At 44.3% G+C, this 9061-nt stretch overlaps 1 pseudogene across 1 annotated transcript; it reads right to left on the bottom strand.

The window, feature by feature from the left end:
• Window positions 1-410: 410 nt before the first annotated feature.
• Window positions 411-7030, bottom strand: LOC147359231 (nonsense-mediated mRNA decay factor SMG5 pseudogene; annotated as a pseudogene). The gene is made up of 2 exons (XR_015140186.1): window positions 6857-7030; window positions 411-3848 (listed from the first exon to the last, which is right to left on the bottom strand). The product of XR_015140186.1 is annotated as a nonsense-mediated mRNA decay factor SMG5 pseudogene (transcript).
• Window positions 7031-9061: the final 2031 nt, after the last annotated feature.

Genomic DNA, 9061 nt, shown 5'->3' with positions numbered 1-9061 from the left:
TTACAGGGTCCACATTCAAACTCTGCTAATGGAGTTTGCTAAAAGAGCTGCTCTCCAGAGTATACATCAGTACAATGTTGACAAGAGGTCCCAAAAGAATCTGAGAGCCAGGGAAAAAGCAAGAGACAATGTCATAGTAGCCAAATTAGAAACTTTACCAATACTGTACCACTAAATAGTACCTACTCCCAGATAATCTGGGAAGTAGGTTATCTTCCAATGGAAGATAACTGGAACCAGATCAGCTGATCCTTGGGGCTATTGCTATCATATTAGAGGGAGCAAATGAAATCCTATCACAGTGTTCTGGGCTACTGACCTAGTCCTAGCCAAAAGGGAAAAACCTGAATGGAGCATAAAAGACAGTGAAGAAGTAACCAGGAATTGCAATAAAACCCTTCACTCCAATCAGAATTTTAACTTTCCATTTATTGAGCTTTCACAGATGGCCAAGCCTACCTTACGTAGTAGGCATGATCCATTACAATAAAATAGCATTAAAAAGTTTCATGTCACAAAGCAGAGCAAAGCAAAAAAAAAAAAAACAGAGCAAAACAAATTACAGTTCCACCAGCTGAGCAGGGACGCAGAAATGCCTCCTTAAGTTGCTGCTTTACCACAAAAACACCAAATACTGAGTTAGTTTAATCTAGAGATATTTTTCAGACAGAGAATGTGATATCAAGTCAAGACAACAAAGAAGGAAACATGAAGGCCTCTGGGAGATGGTCCACTGAGACTCTACCCATAGGTAGGTAGGTACAGATATGAGTTTACACAACAGAAACCTTTAACATTAGGTGCGAACAAGAGAGGTGAACAGACTGAGCTTGATGTGTAAGTGCCGAGGGAGAAGTAGGGAGATATGACCACATCAGCTGACCATCTTCCACTTCCTGTAGAAGCGCAGGACATTCTTGACTTCCACACCAGCTTCAGTTGCCATCCCCAGCACCAGCTGCAGGGGGTATGAGAGATTCCTAGGGTTGTCTAAACAGATGCCCGTGAGGATGGTGATCATACTCCTGTGGTCGGGGGTCCCCAGCCAGGATGAGTCCAGCAGACCTCTGCAGATGTCAAGCATGTTATAGAGGTCCCAGGCATCAGAGTCTGGCCTGGTCATCCTGGGTCTCACCAACGTCACAGACACACAGGATTGGCAGAGAAGGTACTGGTTCCCTCTCTTCAGCTCCCCCTCTAGGAAGGTGATGGCTGCTGAAGCCCGCTTGTCCTCCCTTCTCAGTATATACAATATGTCCACCACGATGTTGGGTACGATGAGGAGAAACTGACCGCTGGTGGCAAGCTGCCGGATGACTGGCAGGTGCTCACAGAGGGCCCGGGGGTCAGGGAACAGGTAAAGGGTCAAAGCTGACCGAATCTGGATGTGCCTGAGAGTTTTCTCCAGCAGCACCACCTCACTTTGAAGCCACAGTTGTACTATGTCTTTGAAAAATCTGATCCTGGAAGTTTTCTCTAGCAACTGCTGAGATGGGTTGTCTGGTCCTTCAAACCCAGTGCTCACAAAGACCCCTGAATGAGAGTCATACCTCAGGAACTGTCCAGGGAGTGTCGTGGCGAAGTGGCCAAAGCTTCTGAGGAAACAGACGCGCACAGCAGCTTCATCTTGGGAGCTGAGTGGAGGTGGGTCCTGCTCCTGGGAAGCCTGCTTCAGCCAGTGCTGGCCCAGGGCAATGTCCTCTGGGAGCTTCAGGAACTGGGGAAGGTGTGGGCCCTTGCAGCTCTGCAGTAGCTCACGGAGATGGTAGGACAGGCCCAGGCCTGGCTCCTGAAGGTCTCGCACAGAGGGCAGCAGGTTCAGCAGCATGGACAGGTGGTCCCACAGGCTAAACAGGCTCCACCCATGTGCGGTGAGGAGACTGCAGTTGGCGCGGAGCCAGCCCAGTATCACCTTGACCGTGGGCAGCAGCCCCTCTGCAGAGAGGACCTGCAGTTTCTTCTGAATGGTCTGGAGATTGCTGCAGGGTTGGCTGATGGAGGCATTCTGCCCCAAGTTGCAGCCAGCAGGAGGCTCTGTCTCGAGACAGCTGCTGACGTCATCCTCTGTGACAGATGCTTTGCTGGAGGCAGGACTAGGAGGCGTAAAGAAACTGTGGCTGAAGACAGGAGCCAAGTGAAAGCCATGTTTGCCTGGAAGCTTGTGGCTCGACGGGGCTGATAGGCTAGCGGAACTGGTTGTTTTTAAGAGACCTAGGAGATGACTGGGAAGTTGACACGTCTTCAGCTTATCCCTGGGAGGGGAAATTCTATCTTTGGATTTGGCTCCACCCTCCTGCATTGCTTGTGGATTCAGGGAGCCACTTTCCTCATCATCAGTTGTGTCTGAATAAGTGGTTTCACTGCTGAGTTCTGAGCTGACTTGTGAGCATAAGGATGTGTTTTCATCTTCTTCTGTCTCATCCCAGTCACAGCAAGAATGAAAACTGGCTTCTGGGTTGTCACCCTCACTGGAAACGTGAGATGACCTGTGGGTTTTCTGAGATTTGCTGTGGCGGGGCCCAGGGGAGGGGGCTAGACCATCTTGTTGCCCCTCCCCAGCCTCCATCTTCTGTTGGTCTTCCTTGTCCCTGGGGACGTCCACCTCTGGAGTCAGCTTCCCTTTCTGGAGCTCAGCCTGGAGGCGTGTCGTCACATGTTGAATTAAATGGGAGAAAAGGGTCAAGGTGAAGGTGACCGCTGTCCTGTGCTTCTTGGAGCCTGCTGTCCTCAGGCTGTGCACGCTCATGAGGCAGAGGACCACCATGTGGAAGATGAGGAGGTCGGGGAGGAACTGGTAGCCTCTTGCGGGCTTTCTCTCTCTGGAGGCCTGGCTCTGGTTGGATGGGCAGGGCCGATAGGAAAGACAAAGACGGAAGTCTTCCAGAACCAGCTGGCACAAGGCCATGAGCCTGGTGGCTCTGAATTTCCTCTGAGGCTGCAAGAGGCTCTGAAGGTAGAGGAAACTAACCAGTAACCTTTTGTTATCCCAACACCGCCTCTGGCTGGGAGAGAGCTTCTTCCCCTGGTTCCTCTTCAGCCGGCTATATCTTTTTCCCGCATGATGGTAGAGTTGTTTGAGGTTCCAAGATGCCCCTTTAAAAGGCACTTCCGAGTGGAGGCAGCGCTGGTAGAAGTATGTGGCTTCCACACCATAGTACTTGCTCCCCATGAGAGTTCCCAGCTGGTTGAAGGGCATGCCCATGTGTGGTGCCACTGACAGGGCTCTGTAATAACACCTCTCTGCCAGGTCCTTGGTGTGCAGGGCCAGAAACTCATTCTGAAAGCGGAACAAGTCTCCCAAGTACAGCAGGCAGCGGTGGCAGGCCATCCGTGCCCAGTCCACCTCTTCCTCTGATGCAGGACCTGCTCTTTTGCAGCCGATGAAGTGGATGGCACTGTGAGGCCAGTCGATATAGCTCCACAAGCCCAGCTGGTAGTGCTCCTGCAGGAACAGAAAAAGGTGTTCATAGAACCTGAGGCCACCCTTTAGATGCGCCCACAGGGGGCCTTCCCACTGTTCCTCGGAGGAGTCCGTGTTTTTTCTGTTGGGCTTCAGCAGCAGCAGAACCACGTCAGAGTACGTTTTCCTCCAGAGCAGCTCTTCTGCTTTCCTCCCATATTCCACTGGGTGCAGGAACATGAGTTTAATGCAGACTTGCTGGACCATATCCCTGAGGGCCAGGACATGAGGCTTGAAAAGCTCTTCGTGGGCATTTCCTTTTAGAAGGAAATGGTCGAGACACTGAGCTGCCCTGCACACATCCTGGTAGAGGAGTCTGGCCTTCAGGGCTTCTACCTGGCTGCTCTCCATAGGGCTGGACTCTTCCCACAACACCGATTTGTGTCTTCTGAGAAAAAGACAAAAACTATATATTAGTACTCACTCACAGAGTCAGGAGGAGAAGGGGATGACGGAGGACAAGATGGTTGGATGGCATCATCAACTCAGTGAACACGAGTTTGAGGAAGCTCCGGGGGAGATGGTGAAGTAGAGGGAATCCCGGAGTGCTGCAGTCCACAGGGTCTCGAAGAGTCAGACATGACTGAGCGACTGAATGACACAGAGACCGAGGACAGTAACAATAATAGTCACCAGAGCAACACAGTGGGGATGTGTAAGGTCCTTTGTATGAAGGAGGCAATACCTTCAGACCTCAGTTTAAATACTACTTTGTCTAAAGTTCAGTTAGATGCCTCCCCTCCCCAGAGGAACTGGCCTCCTTTGGGTTTCTGGGACCCAAATGGTTGTGAATTTTTCTTGACTGTATTTCTCCTACCGTAGCACATCCATTATAATCATCTATCATTCTTGCTTCCACATTGGATCACAAAGTTCTCTCAGAGAAAGGCTGAAATTAATTTACCATTTGGTTCTTAGTACCAAACAATACCTAGTTCAAGAGGATGCTCAGTAAAAAACAGTAAGTAAATGAAGCCTATTTCAAAAGTCAGTTCCTCAATTATCCATTTCCAATTCAATGATTATAATGTATCAGAACACTCCATTATACTATTTAAAATACATGCCTGAGTGAAATAAAATACAATGTAATCTCCATAACTGCAATAAAGAATTTTAAATTCCATATCAAAATTAAATTTAATTAAATTAGTTAAAATTAATTTAAATACTGAGATAAGAAATGTTACCATTTTTATAATGCAAATTTATAATCAAAAGGTTGTGGATATTTTTTTGGAGACTTCAACCTAGATTCTACTAAGTGAAAGTATTTGTAGTATAAATATATTTAAATAGATTAATACTTAAATAAAATATTTTAAATAATATTCAATGCAAAAAATTATAAAATTCCTTATCTCTCAGCAGAATTTGCTTTTAGACTCTCAGGATGGATAAGAGAAATATATCTTATGATACAAACAGAGTTCATATAAAAGAAAATACAAAGAGCAAACACAAAACAGAAAATGTCCTGCTTTCTCATACTAAAGAAAAAGCAATTTAAAACAAACAACAAACAATAATTTAATTACATCAAAGGAAGAAAGCATTTTGTAAATTATAATACATGATGTTCAAAGTCATGGTGAAACTTTATATAGACTTTACATAACTGGAAGGATTAAAAGCTTTGAAAATACTTTTAAGTTTGTAAAACCATTTATGTTCATATTCTTTAGCCAGCAACTTTATTCATAGGAATGATGCCTAAGGAAATTTAACAAAAGCAAAAAGCTACATTAATAAGAGGTCTGTTCCAAATGTATATCTAATAAAGGAAAGGAAAAAAGGAAGGGAGAGAGGGAGAGAAAAGGAAGGGACGGAGGGAGGGATGGAATTAAAATTAATCAAAATAGTCTGTCATCAATTAATTGCTCATACATGTCTATATATATGACAGAAAGTCATTGTGTCCATTAATATAATAATTATAGATTTATAAAAATAATTACTTGGAAAAAGTGGAATACGAAATAAAATATAAAGTGGAAAATTACATCTTCAAAAACTAAAATCTAACATGTAAATTTTAAGAGATTCATGTGATAATGACTGGGGTTTTCTCCCCCAAAGTTCCTCAATACTGCTATAATCAGTCATTCTAATGCAACTTCTTAGTTGGTACAATTTATGAATCTACATTTTCGTATGACTAGCATTTTTAAAAAGTAAAAAAAAAAAAATAGTAATTAAGCAAATACTTTAAAACTTTGATTCAGTAACCAGAATAAATATCATTAAATGTCAAATGCATAAGACTCATTGAACACACAGAGTATACATAGAGCTAGAACAGCGTACAAAATACCTATGATCTGTTGGTTAGTAGGATGTGAAAATTTGAGAGAAAGAAGGATGGGGGCAGAGTAAGAGAAGGAATTTGGGCAGGAAAACAAGGAAGCAGCCAAAATAGAGAAATTGAACGAGCAGTCGCTAGAATTTTCAAATCTCCAAAGCAAAATCTCCATCAACCAACATGAGGCTTTTCCTGGAATGGTACATAATGGTTAGCCCAGCCTTTCTCAGTCTTGAGAAAGCTGAGTGAAGGGAGAAGGTACTGAGAAAACAACCTGGAGGAGAAGGATCTAGGTTAGATTCAAAGACACACACACGCACACTTTTTCTAAAGGAAATTTCACTCCCAATCAAGTCTAAGGGGCTTCCCAGGAGGCTCAGTGGTAAAAAACCTATCTGCCAGTGTAGGAGACGTAAGATAATTGGTTTCAGTTCCTGTGTTGGGAAGGTCCCCAGGAGAAGAAAATGGCAACCCACTGCAGTATTTTTGCCTGGGAAATTCTGAGGACAGAGGAGCCTGGTGGGCTACACCCCACTGGGTCTCAAAAGAGTCAGACATGACTTAATGATGAAACAATAACATCAAGCCTAAGAGTCAGAAGCCAGATAGCTCAAGATAGGGAGAGAAAAAAAAATCTAAGCTTCCAAATTTATTATACTATTTTCGAAGACATGGATTCGATTTGAAAGGCAGATACCAATAGGGGTGGACTGAAGTCATATTTACTGGCCTTTTCTCCTTTCCTCTTAACCTCTAACTACACCTATTGACCTCAGATGACAACAACTCCCAGAAACCCTCCTAGGATGACTTTGGGAAGCCTGTTGTCCCAAGATAATAGGCCTACATCAACCAGGATTGGACAAAGCTTACAAATAGGCTTAAAGACATCTCCCAAACTCCCAAGTTTGTCAGCTCTGAAAACAAAGGCAAGCATAAATTAAGACAGACGGATTTTCTCTAAGTTAAACATTTCCAGTCTGAAAAATTCCTAGGAACGATCCATTCTCTCTGAATGAACATAAAAGTCAGCTGGCTCCTGGCTGTGTTCTACTCCAACACTAATGTTTAGGTCCATGTAACCAGTTACTTACCACAACTCTGTCTTCCTTGGAGGACATTTGGATAAGTTTCCCAGCAGGCTTCTTGATATAAGGCAACTCTGCACAGCTGTTCCCAATGAAGCCAGGGAGCAGTCAGAAACAATTCTGTGAAGCCTGGACTAAAACTCGTGAAGTCCACAGCTGAACAGCATTAAATCCCCTTCTTGAGATGGATGTAAAGGAGAGTCTCCTCTGGACCATACATTTGAACTCACCAGTATGTCCCAACCTCTAGAGCATACTCCTGCTCAACCTGCTGGTACCCCAGGCTTGGGTCCCACATGCTAGGCTCTCAAAGCCTCTGGTCTGTTACTTTGTTAACACACCTGGTTTGACTCTGCATAATTGGCATCAGCTGGGTACACTCTGGCCAAGAAGGCTGACTCAGCTGCTCCCTCAGACAGGTAACTCAGGACCAGATATAACCCTGGGAGATTTGAAAAGTCCATAACCCTAAGAAAAAGGAGAAAATTCTAACACCTCATGGAGAGTGTGTGTGTGTTAGTCACTCAGTTGTGTCTGACTCTTTGCAACTCTATGGACGGTAGCCCACCAGGCTCCTCTGTCCATGGGGTTTCCTTAGGCAAGAATACTGGAGTAGATTGTCATTCCCTTCTCCAGGGAACTTCCTGACCCAGGGATCCAACCCAGGTCTCCCAAACTGTGGGCAGATTCTTTACCATCAGAGCCACTCGGGAAACCCCAAAATACTGTGCTAAGTCACTTCAGTCATGTCCAACTCTTTGTGAGAGAACACTTAGGGGAAACCATAAGATGTCTTCAAATATTCAGAAGACTATGATAAGGAGAAACACACCTTCCTCTGTATGGCACAAAGGGAAGTCAGTGTATCTTTGCTGCTGCTAAGTCACTTCAGTCATGTCCGACTCTGTGCGACCCCATAGACAGCAGCCCACCAGGCTCTCCTGTCCCTGGGATTCTCCAGGCAAGAACACTGGAGTGGGCTGCCATTTCCTTCTCCAATGCATGAAAGTAAAAAGTGAAAGTGAAGTCGCTCAGTCGTGTCCGACCCTCAGCGACCCCGTGGACTGCAGCCTTCCAGGCTCCTCCATCCAAGGGATTTTCCAGTCAAGAGTACTGGAGTTGGGTGCCATTGTGTATCTTTACATAGATGTTAAAAAGACAGGTTTCAATTCAAGAAAAAATAAATAAAAGGTGAACTTTTCATTAAAGCTATCCAAAAATAAATGAGCTGATTGATGAGGTGCTTATATTCTAGCCATGAATGGTGAGTAAGTAAAAGTCGTTCAGTCATGTCTGTTTGTGACCCCGTGGACTATATCCCGCCAGGCTCCTCCGTCTATGGAATTCTCCAAGCAAGAATACTGGAGTGTGTTGCCGTGACCTCCTCCAGGGGATCTTCCCCACCCAGGGATCTAACCTGCATCTCTTTATGTCTCCTGCATTGGCAGGCTGGTTCTTTACCACTAGTGCCACCTGGGAAGCCCAGAAATAACCTGATTAAATACCAATAGTAAGTTGTTGAACAAATAAATTGTAATACATACAGCAGTACATGTTTTTAACATACAGTGGTAAAAATAAATGAAACATGCTTCATATATCCATATGGATGTATTACATAGTGTTGAATGAAAGCAGTAAGCAATAGGAAAATATATAAAATATGAGGGTATTTATACCAAGGCTCAAATTAGGCAAAACTAAGGCAAAGTATTATCTATGGATACATACTGAGATAGTAAAAACATAAAAGTAAAGGAATGATTATAACAAAGGCTCAGATTGCATTTTGGACTGGGCAGTTGTTGGGAACAGGGCTGAATCAAGAGGTGTACAGATTGAAGGAAGGATGATTTTAGCACTAATGATATCTAGTTCTTTGATCAGAATGTGGGATGGAGATATATATATATATATATGTTATATATAACATACTGTGTGTGTGTGTGTGTGTGTGTGTGTATTATATAGGCTTCCTAGGTGGCACAGTGGTAAAGAATCACCCTGCCAATGCAGGAGAAGCAAGAGACTCGGGTCCAGTCCCTGGATTGGGCAGATTCCCTGCAGGAGGAAATGGCAACCCCCTCCTGTATTCATGCCTGGAAAATATCATGAACAAAGGAAACTGGCAGGCTACAGTCCATAAGGTCTCAAAGAGTCAGACACAACTGAGTGACTGAGCACACATACACATTTTATATATAGAGAGAG

Source organism: Bos grunniens, chromosome 14 (assembly GCF_055505025.1).
Source record: "Bos grunniens cultivar Pamir isolate PY7600 chromosome 14, Bosgru_T2T1.0, whole genome shotgun sequence".
NCBI lineage: Eukaryota > Metazoa > Chordata > Mammalia > Artiodactyla > Bovidae > Bos > Bos grunniens.
Note: the sequence above shows the minus strand (reverse complement) of the source record. Positions and strands in the feature narration are given on the sequence as shown.